Genomic DNA, 22,804 nt, shown 5'->3' with positions numbered 1-22,804 from the left:
GTTAATAGTACCAAACTATAATAAACATCTTAAATAAACAATCTCAAAACACCTTCTCAAATTAAATGAATTGATTTTTCAAAATGTCTTTTATATATATATATATATATATATATATATATATATATATATATATATATATATATATATATATATATATATATATATATATATAAAGTGGTTCAAATGAGAAGCACAGAAGATTAAAAACCCTAGGAACCTTTAGTTCATAAGTAAATATGTACAGTGAATATTACTAAAAATGTTAAAATCCTGATTTTTGTCTTTTTGGTAAAAAAAAAATGGCAAGATCATAATTTTTATAGTCTACTATTTATATTCATACATTCATTTATATTCTAACATAAAATTTATATAAAATACAACTTTATACAACCTATTTACAATTTAATACACAATTCATAACTTAATACAATTCATTTTACAATAATTCACATATTTAAAGAAGTCAAACTCAAACTCTACTTCCACCACCACCACATGCCGCCACTAACCAGCCGTGCCACCATCACAACCATTATTCCTTCAAAATCATATATGTATATAAATTCATGTATTGACAGCTTAAATACTACATTCACAGTTTAATAAACCTATTAATTCATTCATTTTGAATTTAATGCAAAACAAATATAAAGAGTAATGCATTATTACATACTTATACAACAACAAAAAATATTCATCAGAAAAATAAAACATAAATATTTCATATTTTAACAAAAGGTTCATGAAAAACTCAAAGCAAAAAACAATCAATTGAAAACTTAATACAATTTGATACATAGAGTTCACAGCTTAATATAACAAATTAATAATTTAATATACAAAATTGTCATATTCTTAACTTAAAACTTACATTTACACCTTTAGATCTAAAGGCAGTGCTTCTTTCATATTTTAATTTACACCATATTCACAGTTTAAGTTTTACATAATGTATTTAAAATTACAGAAAACAAGATCTATATATAATGATTCTTGCTCCTCTCATTTCAGAATTAAACACATAATTTATAAAAAGAAAAAAAAATCACAGCTTAATACAGTTAATTTACAGATTAACACAGTTGTTTCACAGCTTAATACAGTCAATTTACAATTTAATATACAAAAGTCACAGCTTAATAGTTAATACAACAAATTTTACAATTTAATACACAAAAAATATATATATTCATAAAATTCATAGCTTACTACAACAAATCATAGTTTAATACACAAAAACTATATACTTACATCCATATTCTCAACTTAAATTTTATATTTATGCATTCATATCTGCAGACATTTCTATGTATTAAATTGTGAATTTATTATATTAAGTTATGAATAAAACTCACAACTTAATACAAAAAAAATCACAATTTAATACAATACATTCACAACTCATTTATGAGTATAATCTCATATTTCAGTGTATTAGACAGCTTATTCATAGTTTAGTATATATATATATATATATATATATATATATATATATATATATATATATATATATATAAAGACTAAACTGCACAAATGGTCCCTGTGGTTAGCTCAAAATTGTCATTTGGTCCAAAAAGGTTTGGATTAGCATAAGAGGTCCAAACTTTTCATTTTGCTGTGAGTTTGATCCAAATCATTTTAAAAATTCTTCAAATGGCGGATTTGCTCTTTTCTATTTATTTTTTCCTTTTCTTTTCTTTGGTATTATTTAATTACAACTCCTCTCTCTCTCTCTCTCTCTCTCTCTCTCTCTCTCTCTCTCTCTTTCTCACACACAAGAAACCCTCATCCAATTACCCCACCTCGTCTGCTGCTTCTTCTTGTTCCCTACGACTCCAATTCAACCGGCGAAACCATAAAGCTCTCATTTACATAGGATTCGTGCTCCGTCGATGGAACATGTCGGTAATCGCCCGCCTAACGTCGTCACAGGTGTGCTTCCATTAAACCCTAGCTTTCGTCCAATAAATTTCTTAACCAATCAACGACAGCATCAATAGCCTTTTTCCCAGCGTACCTGCGTTACTTTCAAATGAGGGTTCTCTGTTGAAATTCTTGTCGCCGGTGATTCCTTTTTGTTTCTCCGCTATTTCTTGAACCATGGCAGAACAGGGAGGAGGGAGAGACATGTGTTTGTGTGTGTTTATGTGATTGGGTCGATATTTGAGTCTTTGTGTATGTTCATCTTCACCTGTTTGTTCATCTGCATCTGGGTTTCTTCAGCATGATCTATAAGGAGATTATACACATGTATGAGTTCTCCAAATCTTAGATTTTTTATTGTGGGTTTCTTAAAAACATTTCTATAATGTTGTTTTGGAAATTGGGTTTTGATTTCTAATTTTTGGAATGATGGGTTTCTTCGATTCTTAGGTTGAAAAAGGCAAACAAAAATCGTTTGCTAAAGAACACATAAAAGGGGTAAAGTAGTATTGTTTTTGTTGTAAACCATCATTAATGTCATAAATCATGATGGAATTTTAATTCCTGCGACCTGATTCGAAACTCATGAATAAGAAGTCGGGGTAAGTCCTGATTTCTTGAACAGTTGAACTTGTTGATGTTGATGGTGGGTCATCGGAGATGAGTATGGGATCTGTAGGGGATGAATGAGTTTAAGTGTGTGTGTGAGAGAGAGAGACCATTTGTAAGTAAATAATACCAAATAAAAGAAAAGAAAAGAAAAGGAAAAAATAAATAAAAAAGGTCAAATCCGTCATTTGAAGAATTTTTAAAATGCTTTGGACTAAACTCGCAACAAAATGAAAAGTTTGGACCACTGGTGCTAGTCCAAATATTTTTGGACCAAAGTGACAATTTTGAGCTAACCACAGGGACCATTTGTGCATATATAAATTATCTCATATTTTTCAGAGGCAAACATCAGAAGAAAAACATATACATGAATCATAAAAGATGATAACTTATCTGAAATCAACGAAAAAGAAGAATGAGAGATAGAACATATCCATACTATACCACCATCAACACCGCCAACTACCATATGTCGCCATCAACCATCGGTGCCAACACCACTAACATCATTCCCTCCAAAAATCATATCTAAAAAAAAATATAATTCACAGTTTAATACAATATTGCAAACAATAATTCACAACTTAATTCATACACTAATTCACAAGTTAGTGCGTCAAAAAAGTACACATTCACAACTTAATAACTTACACATTCACAAATTAATACATAAAAACATATATTCATAGCTTAACAACTTACCGAATTTCGTTTTAAGACATTTCATCAAACACTTTGTGTGCAACACATACATTAGAACTCCCATTCACATTTTAATAAAACAGTTTAGGACTATCATTCACAATTTAATAAAGCAATTCAAGATTCTTATTGACAATTTAATAATTTAATACAATACATTCACATCTCATTTATAAGTATAATCTCATATTTCAGTGTATTAGACAACTTATTCACAGTTTAGGACATATATAAATTATCTCATATTTCAGAGGCAAACATCGAAAGAAAAACATATACATGAATCATAAAAGAGGATAACTTATCTGAAATCAACAAAGACGGAGAATGATAAATAAAACATATACATACTATACCACCACCATCAACACTGCCAACTACCATATGTCGCCATCAACCACATGTGCCAATACCACCAACATCATTCCCTCCAAAATTCAGATATGGATAAAAAAACCGAATTCACAGTTTAATATAATATTTAAATCACTAATTCACAGCTTAATTCAATATTTCAAACACTAATTCACAACTTAGTGCATCAAAAAATACACATTCACAACTTTAACTTACATATTCACAAATTTATACATAAAAACATATATTCAAAGCTTAATAACTTACTGAATTTTGTTAAGGCATTTCATCAAACACTTTGTGTGAAACACATACATCAGAACTCCCATTCATTGTTTAATAAACCGGTTTACGACTATCATTCATAATTTAATAAAGCAATTTAAGATTCTTATTGACAATTTAATAATGCATTAATCAATGTGAAAACCAATCAAATAATGGAGCTTTATCCATCCTAAGTGATATGTAGATTCATTTTTATCTATTATATTTTGTATGCTTTAACATTAAATTTTTAATAATATCAATACTTTATGCCTGCATATAATATCATAATTTTATCGCATTCCTTAGCAACACGATTTTTATACCTTCAAATCAATATTCATGGTGCAAATTAGACTAAGGGGCTGTTTGTTACCACTTAATACCTCTTAAAAATAAGCATGTATGAATCCATCCAATTAAGTGTGTTTGTTTATCTCTTACTTTTGCATCTTAATCTTAAAATAACCTCTTATTCGGTCAGACTCTAGGCCACATCTGAAAGAAAAAAAAAAAGACGTGTTTCCCTTTATGCCCCAACCCTACCATACTGCCTCTGTTCATTCTCTTCTCGCTACCGAAGAATTCCTCCCTCTTCTTTCCTCTGCCCTCTTCAACGTCTCCATGCCAATCCTCTCGGTCGAACTCATTGTACACCGCCGACACGAGATGTAACATCCGGATTTCCAGGGATAATATTTTTGAGTATTCATTTCGAGATACGAGGAATGACTCGACGAGTTGATGCCTTAACTCGTCAAGTAGGGTCGCGTTTTGGTGACGTGTTAATGAATGGACTCGACGAGTCAGGTATCTGACTCGCCGAGTCAGCGCTGCTGAGAAAAACCCTAATTGTCCGGGTTTGTGACCTATTTAAAGGCCCTTATGGCCTTCATTTGCGGCCACACTTCCCTTGAGAGACCCTAATTGATCCAGAGAGCATAGAGAGAAAGAGGGAGCTATTTTTCATCATTTTGGGTGCATTCTTGCAAGGAAGAAAGAGAATGTTCAAGCTAAATTGTTGGAAGGGCTCAGATGTACTACTATTCCATTCAAAGTTGTTGTTTAAGGTATAAATCTCCACCTGTTTTCGTATGGTTAGTAGATCTCATGAATTTAGGGTTTCTTTACCCTCTTTTAAGCTGAGTTATGATGAAAGTGAAGACCCCTTGAGGCATAGACATCAGATCTGGACCTTGAGAGGTCCATAGAGTCCCATGATCCCAGCTTTATGCAGTCACATAAGAGTATTGAGCCTAAAACACCATTATGAGGGTTATTTTGTCAGTTAGAGCTAGATGTGCAATGCATGATCATAAAGATTGAACCTTTACGTGATTAATGAGCCTTGTGAGCATAGATCTGAAGTTTGGGAAAATATCTTGCACTAAAATGGTCTGAATGCAAAAGAGTCTGAATAGACTCGCCGAGTTGAGCCGCTGACTCGACGAGTAGCCAGGGTTTTGTCCCGATGATCTGAGTCAGGTGGTGATCCGACGAGTTAGGGGTTAGCTCGCCGAGTTGGAGCTTGGTGGAGTTGTCATGAATCGAATGGACTCGACGAGTCTCCCGAGTGCACTCGACGAGTCTGGTCAAAACTAGAGTTGACTTTTGTTGACCTTAGGGTTTGGTCAAAATGAGTGAAAGAGGTCAGGAAGGGTAGAATGGTCTTTTACCCATCTGAGAGAGAGAGAGAGAGAGAGCATGGGAAGGGAATAGTCTAACCTTTGAGAGCCATTGTTAATTAGAGGTAATTTCTGTATGTGATTAGGTGGAGGCTAGATCAGTGTTTCGGGTTCGAGATCATCCGAGTTTACCCGAGGTGAGTCTTCTCAGTATACATTACCTAGAGTGGTATCTATGTGCAGACCGGAGGGTCTTATGTGTATGTGTATGTTTGAGATTTATGTGCATTGTGTTATATGTATGTTATGTGTTATATAGACCGGACCATAGGGTCCAACGACTCATGAGGCCAGAGGATCCTCGATCAGACCGAACCAGAGGGTCCAACGAGCTAGACCGGACCTGAGGGTCCAACGAGCTAGACCGGACTTGAGGGTCCAACGAGCTACGGGACTGGAGGGTCCCGCTGAGACACATTGACCGGAGGGTCATACCGAGTTATAGCCTCCAGTGGCTTATGTGTTGTATGTGGTATTTTGGGGAACTCACTAAGCTTTGTGCTTACCGTGTAATGTGTTATGTGTTTCAGGTTTCTCAGGATCGCGGGAGGGCATCGGCTTGATTGTACACACCAGAGAAAGAGTTATGAGGATCATGGATTATTAATGGAGTTATGTTTTGTAATTTGAATAAACGAGATTTTTATACAATATGTTATGAAAAGTATGCGATTTTTAAATGAAAATTTTGTTTGAAAATTTATGTTGTTACACGAGACCTCCGATGCCACCGTCCTAGACCCTCGGTCCGACAGCAAGGCATCAAGTATGGCTTTCGTTCTTCTCCAATCGCTGAAATTCTATCACTCCCAAATTTTATGAAATTGAGTTCATGTAATGGATTTCCCCAACAACCACCACCGATCATTGCCTTCCTCCGGTCTTTCTCTGTTGGTGTGTTTTTCATTCTCCAATTTTGAAATCGATTTTCTCATAATCGAGTTTTGAAATTGGTTTTCTCATAATCTAGTTATTGAAATCGAAATCGAAACCTGAAAATTGTTTGAAATCGAGATTTTAAAGAATCTATGCTGAAAATTATGTCTAAAAATCGACTTTTGAAATTCATTCCCGTTTTTATGTTTTTCTGCATTTTTTTTTTCTTTTCATAGGTATTAATTTTGCTTTTATCATATAGGAAATCAATGAACAGTAGATGTAATTAGGTATAATTATTTTGATGCATACTTGATTGGTGCTTCCTTCCTCATGTTTCCATTGATTTGTGGTGCAGCTCATGGTTAGGCAATGAAGAATATACATGACAGGACTGGTTCTTCAGAAATTTTTTATAGAAGTTCAACTGATTCTTCAGATAGAATTTTTATAGAAAATGTGTTCCTAACTGCTATTATAAGTTGCTGATTTTTTTCATTTGTTGAAATCTGTTGCTGATCTTGTTATTATGTGCTGATATGTTGAAATTTATTGTTGATAGTGTTATGTTTGATTTGGATTAATATTAATTTTCAATTATGTTTAATCTGGATTTTATATAGTGTTTATAAAAAAAGTTGATTTGGTTATTTTATAAAAAAAATCATTACATTAAGCGCAAAATAAAATAGAAGGGTAAAATAATCATTTTTATAATTCAGCACTGTAATTCAGAGGTTCCAACCAAACAACATTTGAAAATTCAGATCTTAAAAATTTACCCTCTTAGAAATTCAGACCTCTTAAAAATTCAGATCCTGCCAAACAGCCCCTAAGAGTGAAGATAACTGAAACATAATACTCAGGACATGAAATAAGGAAATGACGTTTAAAAAGCAACTCTGGAACAATTAACTCAAAAATTGATGTATTAGTTTCATAAAAAAAACATAATACATGCATTAGAAAAACGATAAAGATGAACGATGATCTAAAACACCTATACTAATTAGGTCAAACGATTTTGGGGAATTACCATGATTAACGAAGAGGACACTGTAGATCTAACAGATCTATTGACGGTGAAGGTGAAAGCATTTGGAAATCACAAAATCTGAAACATCGTATTGTTGTTGAGTTTATTGAATCACATGTACCGATCACAAATAACTTTTTTGAGATCCAATTTCCTGCCTCGATCATTATCAAAACTTGATATCGGAGGAACAAATCAATCCGGAAGCATAATTGAATTAGGAATTTTGTTCATAATCGATTATAGATTGAACAAAATATTTCGGATTCAGAATCTCTTCTCCAATTTAGAATTGGTTATAGGTGAGCCCATTGATGGTGAGAGCGTGAAGGATGGAAGTGTAAGAGATCATTAGATTATTCGTAGAGAGAAAGAGAGGCGGCAGTGTCGGTCGATCGTCCAATTAGTTGTAGAGAGAAAGAGAGGTGGTGGTGAGGACTTGAGGGAGACGTTATTTTTGTTACTATTGTCTTTATCACACATTCTCACTAATTAAACTATCTACAAGGTTATTATATTTCTTTTTATTATTCTCTTTCTGTCAGACTGTTGTCGGATTGTTTATTGAGTCGTATTCTGTAAGAATGAAAATGAGTGAAAAACGATGCGTGAGAACAAAAATGAATAAAAATAGTGAGAATGTATGAAAATGACAATAGTTTTGTGAGATTGGACGCATTTACATTACTAAACAACCTATTCTATTAGTAAATCTTATAGAATAACACTGTCCATACATCCGCGCAATAGTTCTCCATCCACATTATAACCTAACCCTATATATATATATATATATATATATATATATATATATATATATATATATATATATATTGCCTGAAATAAAATAGATTATATTTAAATTAAAGTTCAACACATCATCATCTGTAACCAATTTTAAACTTTTTTTTATTCTCGTTTGTAGTTTTATATCCATAGATATTGTGGGCCATGTGAATCCTTTAGAAAAACACACGAGTCATGTACCTTATTATTTCCCACCCATAATAAACTTTATATGTTGATATTTAGGCATTGTTGCCCTCAACCTCCACTGTGATACCAATGAACCTACAACACTCCACCGTGATACCAATCTACCCACACCCTCATAATTAAATAACATAAAACTTGTGGTGAAACTCACATGGTTGTGTATAGATAATGAAGCATATCACAAAATTACAAAATATAAAAATGTAGCCATGACCCAAAAAGAATCAGGAACTTAAAGTAACCTAAAAGTCAAATAAGTGATGTTTAAAACGTAATAACATAAATGTCACCCTAAGCTTTGACAAGGCCATCACCCAAAATACACTCGCACTATGTCCCGTAATGGTCGAATAAGCGTATGTTCTAGCTAAATAAATGCTTTAGATGGACCTGAGATGTGTTGGACAGATGTTCTATGAATGTACATATGTGAACCGGGAGATGGTAGTTTCCCCTTAACTTGATGATTATTGGGAATGATTGATTTGACAGCTCTTGTTGGATTTATTGTGAACCGAAAGATGTACTCTTGTGTTTGTTTTAGGCAAAGTATTTAATATATGAACATTTGGAGTAATTAGAGTTTCATAATCGTAAGGATGAACAAAAAGTAAATCACGATCAATCATAAATCTAGTAACATAAATAGGTTAAGTGGGATTTTGAGAAAAGATGCAGAAGTGAAATAGTAGACTAAGAAGACCCATCTTTCTGATTTACATTCAAACTTTCCTAAGTTATCTTTATTATTCTTTATGAAGCATCAACAACCGAAGGCATGTGTATTGAAGGTGGGTCCTAGGACCCACCTAACATTTTACTAACATTTTAAAATCTATTATATATTATATATAAAAAAATTGGAGACCTACCTTACAAATTATAAGGACCTACCTAATAATGTCTAGAAAACAAATGTGTCAAACCATTTGAAGTCATATCTTATATCTCAATCCATTTAAAATAGTCTAATGTCACATTCCACTTAAATCTTAATCAATTGGTAATAGCCTCGTCTATTTAAACTTAAATGAAGAAAAAAAATTAACATAACTATATTTTGTGAAACGTCGCCTATCAACAACATCTCCGACTTCGAGATATGTAGGTAACAAGATCGCCTTTGATTTAGATAAAATAATGAAAATGACTATAATTGTGGGAACTTTAATATAAAATTTGAGTTTATGTTTAAATATTTTAAGATATATGACCTGACCCGATCCTATTTTGTTTAATCTTTCATTTCTTCGGTTTCACTTAAATAAGGAACCACGTGAATTTTGGTTCTAGATTCGCCACTGACCAAGAATATGAAATAATTTAACATTTGGTTTTCATTTGTTCATGGCTTCATAAATAGTAACATTTAATTTACAATCGATCAAAGACCAATTATGTGTAAAGCATGTACTTGTATTTGCTTCATCCCAAAAATACTATAAGACATGTGAGCAAATATAAGCATTAATTAGGCAACTTCATTGTTGGATTTTGTTTTTTCTTTCAACAACAAAATTTACATAGTAGCATAGCACTATCTTCTTGGTCGTGGGTTTGAAATAACACTCAGGTTCGGAAGACGACATTTAATAGCTGAAATTCAAACATTTACTTGTGAAATTGGTTCCTCAAGAAGAAAAGACAAAACTAGCCTCATATGAGGGGCACATGTTGAAGAAAACAGATAATTCCATAATGAAAAACTCATAAATAAGGACAATTTTTGCAATTTGAAACTATTTTGGACCTTAGTAAAAAAAATTACAAATAAGATGAACAATTTTGCAGTTTTTTTTAAAAAAAAGAGCTATAATAAAAAATAATGATTATTGGTAAAAGAACATTTTAAACAATTAATTTGAACGACCAATATGATTATGAGAAATTAAAAATCTTCATATTTTTTTTTCCTATCTATTTAAGATGATGAGATGTGTACAAATTTAACATCCTAATCAAATTTAAACACTTGTCACCATCTAAAATAGATAGGAAAATATTAGGAACAAAAAGTAAAAGATATTGTGACAATCTAAAATAGATAGGAAGATATAGGAACAAAATAAGAAAATATTTAATTTCTCAATCATGATTATATTAGATACTAAAAGATACTCTCGGTACTCGTAAGAGCAATTTGGCTGGTTAATAATAGGGAATTTGACTTATTAAGGTAATTAAGTATTTCAAATGTTCACATATGGGTAATATTGTTTTTTTTGTACTCATTTACCCAACTAACTTGTTTCATCCGTTTAAAAATAACCAACATTACCGGCTATTACCTGTTTTAGCCGGTAACATTGATTTAGCTCGGTTTAAAAGCTTACGTGGAATGTTACGTGTCTATTACACCCCTTTCTCATTTAATTAGGGTTCGTCATCGTCAGCTAACACACCTCGATTACATTCTTCTGTGAGAAATCAATCGATACATCAAATCGACGATTAGGGCTTGGAATTGAAGTTGGAATTGTAGTCGACTGCTAGCATGGCATCCTCATCTACAGGTATGTATATATCTGTAGATTTTCATTACAATGGATTCTTTTCGCCAAACCCATTGGTGTACTTAGACCCCGTAAAAACAAATGTACGTGATGTGGATTTTGGGGGATTTACGTATAAAGAGTTTCTTTTGTGGCTTACGAAATTAACAAATGGAGCATGTGATAATGTCTACTACTGTGTGAGAAAGGAAAGCTTGTGTGAGGGTATTAGAAGAATCGACAGTGATGCTGATTATTGGGAGTTTGTGGAAACTGTTTATAGTCTGGAGAGTGATAGTCTTGAGAGTAAGTTAGATGTGTACATTGACCACCGAAATGAACCAATTCTTGATTGGGCTGATAACGAGTTCTTAGCAGATGGTAAAGGGTATGAGTCAGATTATATGGATGAAGAGGATGACAAGGATTCTGAAGTTTCAATGACAATGGAATATGAACATGAATGGGATGATGAAGAGGAACATACTTTTGATAAAACTGTTGGAGACCCATTCTTGGACAAACTTTCAGGGCATATTAGTGATGATGATGAAGAGGAAGCAAACAATGGGAAACTTAAGGATGTTGTGTTCCCTGTCCATAATGAGAATCAAGAATGGGAGCAAATGGTGCCAGTTTTGGGTATGAAGTTTTCTAATCCATTGGAATTGAAGTTGTGTATCACCAACTATGCAGTAAAAAATGGATATGATTTATGGTATGAGAAAAGTGATCATGAAAGGTTATTGGTAAAATGTTGTAAAGGTAAGACAAATAAACAGGGTAAAGGTTGTCCTTTTAGGTTATGGGCAACCTGGATGAGCAGTGAAAAATCATTCCAGATTAAATCTCTGAATGGTATGCATAATTGTGCAAGAGTGTTCAAATTTGGGTCCATTGTTACCTATAAATGGATAGCAAAGCATTTCATGAATCATATACTTCAGAAACCAAAGATGAGTATAAGGAAGTTGAAAGCTAAAGTCAGCAAGAAATTTAATTTGATTGCAAGTGTTGGTCAATGCAGAAATGCAAGGAAGTATGCATTTCAGGAGATAGAGGGTACTTTGAAAGAGCATTATGCAAAAACATGGAGCTATGGAGAAGAGATAAGAAGGACTAACCCTGGATCAACAGTGAAGATGGATGTAGATGTCATGCTTGATGGAACCACATATTTCTCAAAGTTTTATGTATGTTTCAAGGGACTGAAGGATGGATGGATTGAAGGTTGTAGGAGGGTAATTGGACTAGATGGTTGCTTCCTAAAGGGCATATGCAGAGGTCAGTTGCTCTCTGCTATAGGTAGAGATGCAAATAACCATATATATATCCCATTGCTTGGGCTGTCGTATCAGTGGAAAGTAAAGAAACATGGAAGTGGTTTATTGACCTTCTAATTCAGGACCTTGGAATGGGAGTTGGGCATGGACTAACCTTGATATCAGACCAACACAAAGTAATAAATTTCTATTATTTTCATCTTTATTTTAGCTTATGTTATGTTTTTGTTGTTTAAATTTTGTGTCTATTGCTAATAGGGATTACTTGAGGCTGTGAAGGAAAGGGTCCCAGCAGCAGAGCATAGGCAATGTGCTAGGCACATATGTGCTAACTTCCTGAAAAGGTTTAAGGGCCAAGTGTTTAGAAAGCTTTTCTGGTATGCTGCTGCAGCTACTACCCCTGCAAAATTTGAACAACACATGAATGAAATCAAGAAATTAGAGCCACTAGCTTATGACCATTTGATGGAAAGGGACCCTAAAACTTGGAGTAAAGCATTTTTTCAGACTGATAGGGCTTGTGATGCATATGAAAATGGTATATCTGAGAGTTTCAACTCTGTGATTGAAGTTGCTAGGAAGAGACCACTAATCACCATGTTAGAAGAAATTCGAATTTATGTGATGGAGAGGCTTTATAGACAGAAGATTAAGGGGCAATCTTGGGATTTAACCATATGTCCTACCATTAGGCTGAAGTTGTCCAAGCTTAAGGATCTTCAAAGGTAAGTGCTTAAAACTGTTTGTCCTTATATATGTTTGTCTTTAAACATGTTTGTCCTTATATATGTTTGTTTGTCTTTAAACATGTGTATATACACAGGTTTTGGAAAGTAATACCATCTAGTTATCAACAGTATGAAGTCAGACTTGGGTATGATGCATATGTTGTGGATATTGGTAGCAGGACATGTGCTTGCAGAACTTGGCAGTTAACAGGTTACCCTTGTGTGCATGGGTATGCTTGCATTGCAAGCCTCAACAGGGATGTAGAGGAGTATGTGTCACCATGGTTTACCACATCAATGTACCTAAACTGTTACAGGTATACCATTAACCCACTAAATGGTAGTGACATGTGGCCTCATGTAGACTACATCAACCCATTGCCCCCCAAAAGGAGAAGGCTACCAGGAAGACCATCAACAAAAAGGAAAAGGGATCAGATTGAGAGGGAAAACCAAGGAAAAAAGCATTCAATCACAAAAAGAGGTAGTGTGATGAAATGCAGCATATGTAGGGAAAGTGGGCATAATAAAACAACTTGTCCTCAAAAACCAATTGGGGAATCATCAAATGCAAGTTCAAAGAAAAAGAAATCCAAGAAAGCTGGTATGTTTGATATATTTATTTATATATAACTTGTATAAATTAACATATTTGGCATAACTTAACTTTTCAAGTAATACAAAACAGATAAAGTGAAGGTTGTATTGGCACATGAAGTTGATATTGACAGTGAAAGTGAAGTTGAAATAGAACCTGAAAGTGATGTTGACTCTTTTGATATTGAATTTGAAGATGATGTGCAACCTGAAGTTGAAGATGGAGTAGAACCTGAAGTCCAAGATGGAGTGCAACATGAAGTTCAAGATGAAGTGCAAGCTGAAGTTGAACCTGAAAATCATCCTGAAGTTCATGATGCTAACCAAGTTGAAGTTCACCTTGCAGTTCAAGCTGAAGTTGAACCTGAAGTGCAAGTTCAAGTTGAAGATGCTAACCAAATTGTAGTTCAAGATCAAGTGGAAATACCAGCTTTTCAAGTTGTAGTGGGAAAGAGGGCAAGGAAACCTTCAGAAAGAATTACAAAACTAAAGATAAGAAAGATGTGGGAGGGAAAACAGGGCAGTAGTGATGACAATCCGTATGAGTTGGATTAACTTTTGGCTTATTGTACTGTTGTTAATATTTTTGGCATCTTTGACTGACATCTTTTAACTTTAGAATCTTTTGGCACATCTTTTGAAAACTAGTTGGAATAGCTTAACTTTTTGCACATCTTTTGGGTGTAATGAATGTTTAACTATGTTATGTAAAACTTTTGTCACATCTTTTGAAGTCAATGTTCCCTGGAATGTCTATAATACATTACCATCTTTTGCACATCTTTCTAATACCATTTGTATTATTTATAATTTATTACCAACTTTTAGAATATCAACTGTAATCACAATTCCTTTACAGTGTAATCATAATTCCATTACATTGTTTGAACAATTCAATTCCAGTGATTAACAATAACATTACAAGTTTTGTACACTACCATTCCAATGATTCAATTACAATGATTCAATTCCATAACAATGTTTATTACTATCTTTTATACTACCAAGTTTAATACCCATTCCATTACAATCATAACAATGTTTATTACTATCTTTTATACTACCAAGTTTAATACCCATTCCATTACAATATACTATTCCATTCCAATGATAGAATATAAGCTTTTTCATTGAAAACATCACAAAAGCATACATAATTTAGTCATACTACATCATAATACATAATTTAAAACAGCATTTTGACATACAAGAGAAACAAGAAAATTAATGCAAGTCTATGGGTAAACAATTTCCAGTTGACTTTGTCAAGTTCTTGTTTATTCCTGTTCTTCTCTTCTTCAATCTTCATCCTGCATATGCTGATTTCATTCTCCAATGTACAAATTTTCAAGGTAAGATTGCAGCTTTCTTCTGCTTTCATCCTGTAATGCCCTCTTCCATCTTTCCTCCCTTCATCCTCATCCAACCATTGCCAAAATTTACAGCTTGGAGTTTTTCCATTCTTCAAGAAATTTATAAAACATGTTAAATTGAAGGATGAAGAAGAAATAAAAAGTATGAATTACCAGTGAGTTTTGACAAACTCTGAATTTCCTTCCAGGATTGTCTGGGGTTCTTGATGTCTTCACACGAGATGGCAAATCGCAATCACATGGATGATCCGATTGCAATTCGTCTTGTCGTTTGGAAGAAAAGGATGAGGAAGAAGATGCCATCGATCGATCTAGGGTTTTAATTAATAAGCTGTCGTATCTCACCCTTCTTATAATGTAAACAATTCTCAATGCCACGTAGGTGATGACTATTGTAGCGTACAAGCCACGTAGATGCCACATCACCCAAAACCTACAATAGCCGGTAATGTTGGTTATTTTTGAACGGCTGAAATAAGTTAGTTGGGTAAATGAGTACAAAAAAAAACAATATTACCCATATGTGAACATTTGAAATACTTAATTACCTTAATAAGTCAAATTCCCTTAATAATATGAAGGAACCCTAATACGAAATAGATGCAAAATTTGGAATGTCGGTTTAACTAAACTTTCCATATTTTCAAGTTATTTAATGCCAATTCTTAATTAAAATCATGATCTTCCATAAACGGTTCGTTTGACTACAAAAGAGCGCCAGGCTCTTGTACTCTTCGGTCTTCATATTTCTTCTTCCTGATCTCTCGTATCCACCTTTGTTTTCATCAAATTACGAGGTTAATCGTTTTCCTCGTTCTTGGTATGCTCTTAGTCGTTTTCTTTCTCTTCATCGAAAATACATATGCGTTTTTGTAGGGTTTTAAACACACTATATGTAGATTCTTGGGTTCTGAAAGGAACACTTAGATTTTAGTCGTTTTCTCCGGTTCCAGTAAATAATGCCACTTCCAAAACAGAACTAATCTCTAGAAATTGGCGACAGTGGAACAGACGATGATGTCGGAGAGCAAGCGTTCTTAGCTGTTCTTCTTTCATGCTCTGCATTTTTTCTTCAGGTATTTTTATCCGTTCTCTAAACAAGTTAATAGAAACGAAATAATCCTCTAACGGAATTCTTCTGGTTTTGGTTTAGGAGATGTGTGATCCACACTACGACCCCGACGCGTTTTTGCCTTTGTGTCTTCCCCAAAACCTATTTCTATCCAACTCCAACCACAATTTCTCTTTTCCACAAACCTTTCCGCTCTCCAAATCTCCTGCAACAATTCGAATCATTCACACTTGCTTACTCGGTAACATTGTTTCTCCCTTCTTTGATTTATTTATTTATATATTATTTTTGTAATTAATCATATGATATTAAGGTGTGCGTAATCTTGGATTCTGAATGGAATTACTCCGATTTCAGCTATGCACTTTGATTTAGTGTGAAAAATCGATCACCAAATATAACTAACCCTCTTGTTGTTTCCTGGTTATGTTTACTTTTTGGTGTTCTGTTTGCATTCTTGAGCTTTGATGTTAAACAAAGAGTAACTAATACTAATAAGGCTATACTACTCGACTACAATCCCAAATTTAAGCCTTCATTCCCTCCTATTTGCAACCCTAAATTGAAGAATGATACGAAACAAAAAATGTGACAGATTACAATTCTGATTTCCTGAATTTCTTATTTTCATTGACAGCTTTCATTCCTAAAAAAGACATTCTACGGACCAAAATGCCCCTAATATTTTCCTGTTTTCAATGCAGATTAGAGACAACACTTTGGATTGTTGTTAGGATCATTGTGGGATATAACAACAAGAAATACTACATTGATATCATTGAATCAAAGCCTTCAAATCCAATAACCATCATTGAAACCGATTGTGGTCTTGATTACAAGGAACCAAAGAGGCCCCACCCCTATCATCCTTGCCACCTGACCAAGGTATTACTTGCATGTTTTCAAGCAGTTTTATAAATTTGATCTTATGTTATCTGATGATTTTAGGGAAAAATGTAGGAAGTAACATGCTATACTTTTTTATTTTATCAATATAGGCATTGTACTTCATTTTTTATGCATATAAGCAATGTACTTATGTACTTTTTCTCATAATGGCAACATGCTTAGGTTTCTTTATCCATAAAAAGCAATCCTTTCATATATTTTTACCTATAGTAGCATCCTACTTTCACTTTGATAACAATATTGACAATGCACTTTTGTTACATATATTGCGATTATCAGTAAATAAAAATGTAAGTAGATTGCTATTTTGGGCCACATTTTGGTAAAAGTATGTAAGTAGGTTGGCTGTTATAGGTAAAGTGCTGTTAAGTATATTGCTATCTCGTGGGTAAAGAGAAATAGAGTAGATTGTCTATATTAATTTTTAAAACAGTAAAGTAAATTGATATTTAACTGCAATTCATCCATAATTTTATATGTGAGTAATTACCATTCCTTTTGTTTTCCCTTTTATCCTTTTGCAAGCAGAGGAAGCAAAATTCAACCTGTTTAAAATACCAACCACCTCCTGTTTCCACCACTTCCGCCTCCAATGGAAAACAACTGGCGGAGGTGTGCCACTGCCGCCTCCTACCGGTTCTAGCTCCCACCAAACTCAGGGAAAACTCGTGTTCAGTTCTAATGCCGCCTCTCAAAAGCAAAAGGTATATTTTATTAATAGGAATGTACTTGCACTTTGCTTACTAATATATTTTGCTATTATTGGTTAAAAATATCTTGGAAGTTGCTATTGTGGATAACAAATTGAACTAAAAGTAAATGATTAGTTAACTTTACCATTTAATATTAGGGTATTTGTGTGTTGAAGTGTCCTGTTTTTATAGGGTTAAGTTAATCTTTTGTTAGTTTTTTTTCTTTATAACAGGCACCAATTATTTGAAGATGAAACTGAAGGCATTTGACACTTAAGTTGAGATGTAGGAATTCTCTTTCAGTGTTGGGTATGTTCTGCTGTTTTCAATCTTTTACAATTTGAATAAACTCAATATTGACAATGTAAGATACAATTGAGAGTGATACTAAACTTCTATATATTTTGTTGTGTGTTTTTAGTTCTTGTCACTTATAGTGGAGAAACTGATACTTCAAGTTTACTGAGAGATAGCAAAATACTTTCAGCTCTTATTCCAGGCATGCTCTGTTCTACTAAACATCTTTATATTTTCTTGTGTCTTCTTCATTCTTGTTTTTGTATGATACTTTACATTGATTAGCATTTCATATCTACGCATTTTAGATTCTGTTTTTTATAAAAAACATTTTCTCTTTAAAAATCAACCCAATTATGACATTGCATTTTTTTAGATCTTTTCTGTAACAACAATGTTACTTTCAAATTTCTTATTAAAAACCACATTTCCCTTTGAAAATCATCGCAATTTTTTTTAGTTTTTTTTTCTTTTACAACATTGTTACTTTCAAATATTTTCATATCAAGACATTTTGTTAAAAAGTCCTTTCATTATTTTCTTCTTTGGGCATTTTACTATGAAATTTTTAACAATTATAGCATTGTATTAAGTTTTATTATTAAAAGCACATTTTCCTTAGAATAAATATCTCAATTAAAGCTTTGCAGTTTTTTAGAATAAATATTTTTTTTTCAAGACATATCTTATGAAAAATCATCTCAATTAAAGCATTGCATTTTTAAATTTTCTTTTACTATTACAACATTTTTAGTTTCAAATATTCTTTTATCAAGACATTTTTTACAAAATTATCCACATTTTGTACTCATCTAGGCATTTTACTTTGAAAATTACTGTTTATAGCATTGTACTTTCAATTTTCTTATTAAAAGACATTTTCTTTTAAAAAAATCATCCCGTTTAAAGCATTGTTTTTTTTCCTGTTACAACATTTTTAAATCAAAATATTCTTTTATCAAAATATCTTTAAATTATCTAGGCATTTTACTTTGAAAGGGTTACCAATTATAGCATTGTACTTTTAGTTTTTTTTTTATTAAAAGCACATATTTTTTTGAAAAATCATCCCATCTAAAGCATTGTATTTGTTTAATTTTTGTTTACCAATACAACATTTTTACTTTCAAATATTCTTTTATCAAAGACATTTTATACAAAATCTTTACATTTCTTACTTATCTATTCTAGGCATTTTACTTTGAAAAATTTATCAATTATAGCATTGTAATTTCAGTTTTCTTATTAAAAGAACATTTCTTTTGAAAAATCATCCCAATTAAAGCCTTACGTTTTTTAATTTTTCTTCCTTTTACAACATTTTTACTTTCAAATATCATTTATCAAGAAATTGTTTTCAAAAATATTTTCATTTTTAGTTATCTAGGCATTTTACTTTGAAAAAAATTACCAAATATAGCACTGTACTTTCATTGTTCTTATTAAAAGCAGATTTCTTTTGAAAAATATTCCAATTAAAGCATTGCATTTTTTTAGTTTTTTTTTACTATTTCAACATTTAAACTTTCAAATATTCTTTTATCAAGACATTTCTTTACAAAAATCTTTACATTTTTCACTTATGTAGGCTGTTTACTTTGAAAATTTTACCAATTGCAGCATTGTACTTTAAGTTTTCTTATTAAAAGTACAGTTACTTTGAAAAATCATCCCAATCAAAGCTTTGCACCTTTTTAGATACATAGTTACTTTCAAACATTTTGATCAAGACATTTTATTAAAATTTAATTTATAAATGTTTTACAAGTATGCATTTTAATTTGAAAAATTTACCAGTTATAGCATTGTACTTTCAGTTTTCTTTTTAAAAGCACATTTTTTTTGAAAAATAATACCAAATATAGCATTGAATTTTTAAGTTTTTTTTCCTATTAAAACAATTTTAATTTCAAATTATTATTTTATCAAGACATTTTATTAAAAAGTCTTTACATCTTTTACTTATCTAGGCATTTTACTTTGAAAATTTTACCAATTACAGCGTTGTACAGTTTTCTTATTGCATTTTTTTTACTTTTTTTCTAATTAATATTACATCATTTTTACTTGCAAATATTCTTTTTTCAAGACATTTTTTACAAAATTTTTTGCATTTTTTTACTTATATAGGCATTTTAGTTTGAAAAATTTACCAATTATATCTTTGTACTTTTATTCATTTATTAAAAGAACATATCTTTTATAAAATCATCCTACTTAAAGCATTGCATTTTTTTTTAGTTTTTTTTACTTTTACATCATTTTTACTTGCAAATATTCTTTTATCAGAACATTTTTTTAGGCATTTTACTTTGAAAAAATTACCAATAATAGCTTTGTACTTTTAGTTTTTTTTTATTAAAAACACATATCTTTTATTAAATCATCCTACTTAAAGCATTGCATTTTTTTAGTTTTTTTTACTATTACAACATTTTTGTATTTTTTTGTCAAGACATTTTTTTTACAAAAATCATACAATTTTCACTTATATAGGCATTTTTTAGTTTTTTTGTTTACTATTAAAACATTTTTACTTTCAAGTATTCGTTTATCAAGACATTGTTTGCAAAAATCTTTACATTTTTTTACTTGTGTAGGCATTTTATTTTGAAAATTTTACCAGTTATTAGCATTGTACTTTCTCTTTTCTTTTTAAAGCACATATATGTTGAAAATTCATTCTATCTAAAGCACAAAAATCTTTACATTTTTTTACTTATATAGGCGTATTACTTTGATAATTTTACCAATTATAGCATTGTACTTTTAGTTTTCTTGTTAAAAGAACATTTCTTTTGAAAAGTCATCCCAATTAAAGCATTGCTTTTTTTTTTTAGTTTATTTTCTTTTCAGTTACACCATATCTACTTTCAAATATTCTTTTATCAAGACATTTTATCAAAAAATCGATAATTTTTTTTATATATTTCCAGACATTTTACTTTACCAATTATAGCACTGTACCTTCAGTTTCCTTATTAAAAACATTTCCTTTTAAGAAAAGTCATCCAAATTAAAACATTGCAATGTTTAGTTTTTTTCCTGTTATATCATTTTTACTTTATAAACATTCTTTTATCAAGAAATTTTTTACAAAAATCTTTACATTTTTTACTTATCTAGTCATTTTACTTGGAAAAGTTACCAATTATAGCATTGTACTTTCATTTTTCTTGATAAAAACACATTTCTTTTGAAAAATCATTCCAATTAAAGCATTGCATTTTTAAAATTTTTTTTACTACTACAACATTTTTACTTTTAAATACTCTTTTATCAAGACATTTTTTTTATATAAATCTCTACATTTTTTACTTATCTAAGCATTTTACTTTGAAAAATTTACCAATTATAACATTGTATTTTCAATTTTCTTATTAAAAGCACATTTCGTTTGAAAAATTCATCTTAATTAAAGTATTGCATTTTTTTAGTTTTTTTTTTCTATTACAACATTTTTACTTTCAAATATTCTTTTATCAAGACATTTTTATATAAATCTTTACATTTTTTACTTATCTAGGCATTTTTTAGAAAAATCTTTTTTTTTTTTACAAAAATCTTTGCATTTATTATTACAACATTTCTACTATCAAATATTCTTTTATCAAGAATTTTTTTACAAAAATGTTCGCATTTTTAACTTCATAAGGTATTTTACTTTGAAAACTTTAACAAGTAAAGCATTGTAGTTTTAGTTTTGTAATTAAAAGCACATTTTGTTTGAAAAAACATCCCAATTAAAGCATTGGATTTTGTTTTTGTTTTTTTTTTTATTATTATATCACTTTTACTTGCAAATATTTTTTTATCAAGAGATTTTTTTACAAAAATCTTTACATTTTTTTACTTATATGGGCATTTTACTTTGAAAAATTACCAATTATAGCATTGTATTTTCATTTTTCTTATTAAAAGTACATTTCGTTTGAAAAAATCATCCCAATTAAAGCATTGCATTTTTTAGTTTTTTTTTCTTATTACAACAATTTTACTTTCAAATTATCTTTTAGCAAAGACATTTTTTATATAAATTTTTAAATTGTTTTCTTATCCAGGCATTTTTTTACAAAAATCTTTACATTTAATATAACAACATCTTTACTATCAAATATTTTTTATCAAGATTTTTTTTACAAAAATCTTGACATTTTTAACTTCTTAAGGTATTTTACTTAAAATTTAGCAAATATAGAATTGTACTTTCGAGTTTCGTTTTAAAAAGCATTTTTCTTTTGAAAACTTATCCCAATTTAAGCAATCCGTTTTTTCTTTTTTTACTTTTTTTACTTTTTTTACTATTACATCATTTTACTTGTAAATATTTGTTTTTCAAAACATTTTTTATAAAAATCTTTACATATATTTATTTATCTAGGTATCTTTCTTTTGAGAAAGATACATTTCTTTTGAGAAAGATACATTTCTTTTTAAAAATCATCTCATTTAAAGCATTGTATTTTTTTATTTATTTATTTATTTATTATTACAACATTTTTACTTTCAAATATTATTTTATCTAGACTTTTTTGACAAAAATCTTCACATTCTTAACTTATTTAGGCATTTTACTTTAATTTTTTTTAGCAATTATAGCATTGCAAATAATCTTTTTTCAAAACATTTTTTACAAAAATCTTTACAATTTTTTACTTATCTAGGCATTTTACTTTGAAAAATTTAGTAATTATAGCATTATACTTTCGGGTTTCTTATTAAAAGCACTTTTCTTTTGAAAAATCATAAAATTAAATCTTTGCGCTATATAGAATTGTAACTTTAAAAAAAACTTTATTAGTGCATTTTATTTCAAAAAATTTCCATTTATAGCATTGCACTTTTTTGCTATCAAGGCATTTAACCGTATCAAGTCACTTTACTTTGAAAAAGTAGTATTT

At 30.8% G+C, this 22,804-nt stretch overlaps 2 long non-coding RNA genes across 3 annotated transcripts; both read left to right on the top strand.

Annotated features, from left to right (window-relative positions):
• The first annotated feature begins 1,755 nt into the window (after positions 1-1,755).
• Positions 1,756-2,356, top strand: LOC145051625 (uncharacterized). The gene is made up of 2 exons (XR_013683740.1): positions 1,756-1,938; positions 2,019-2,356. It is a non-coding gene; the product is annotated as an uncharacterized LOC145051625 (long non-coding RNA).
• Positions 2,357-15,627: 13,271 nt separating this feature from the next.
• On the top strand, positions 15,628-18,279 carry LOC145051624 (uncharacterized). Of its 2 annotated transcripts, XR_013683739.1 has the most exons (7): positions 15,628-15,730; positions 15,810-16,009; positions 16,087-16,246; positions 16,710-16,890; positions 17,443-17,618; positions 17,840-17,915; positions 18,028-18,279. It is a non-coding gene; the product is annotated as an uncharacterized LOC145051624 (long non-coding RNA). The 2 variants fall into 2 exon arrangements; XR_013683738.1 differs by having other exon boundaries at positions 15,634-16,009; positions 18,028-18,274.
• Positions 18,280-22,804: the final 4,525 nt, after the last annotated feature.

The sequence above is a fragment of the Lactuca serriola genome, chromosome 5, assembly GCF_051521515.1.
Source record: "Lactuca serriola cultivar US96UC23 chromosome 5, Lser_US96UC23_V15, whole genome shotgun sequence".
NCBI classification, from domain to species: Eukaryota; Viridiplantae; Streptophyta; class Magnoliopsida; order Asterales; family Asteraceae; genus Lactuca; species Lactuca serriola.
The sequence above is the reverse complement of the archived record's forward strand: the minus strand, read 5'-3'. Positions and strand labels throughout refer to the sequence as shown.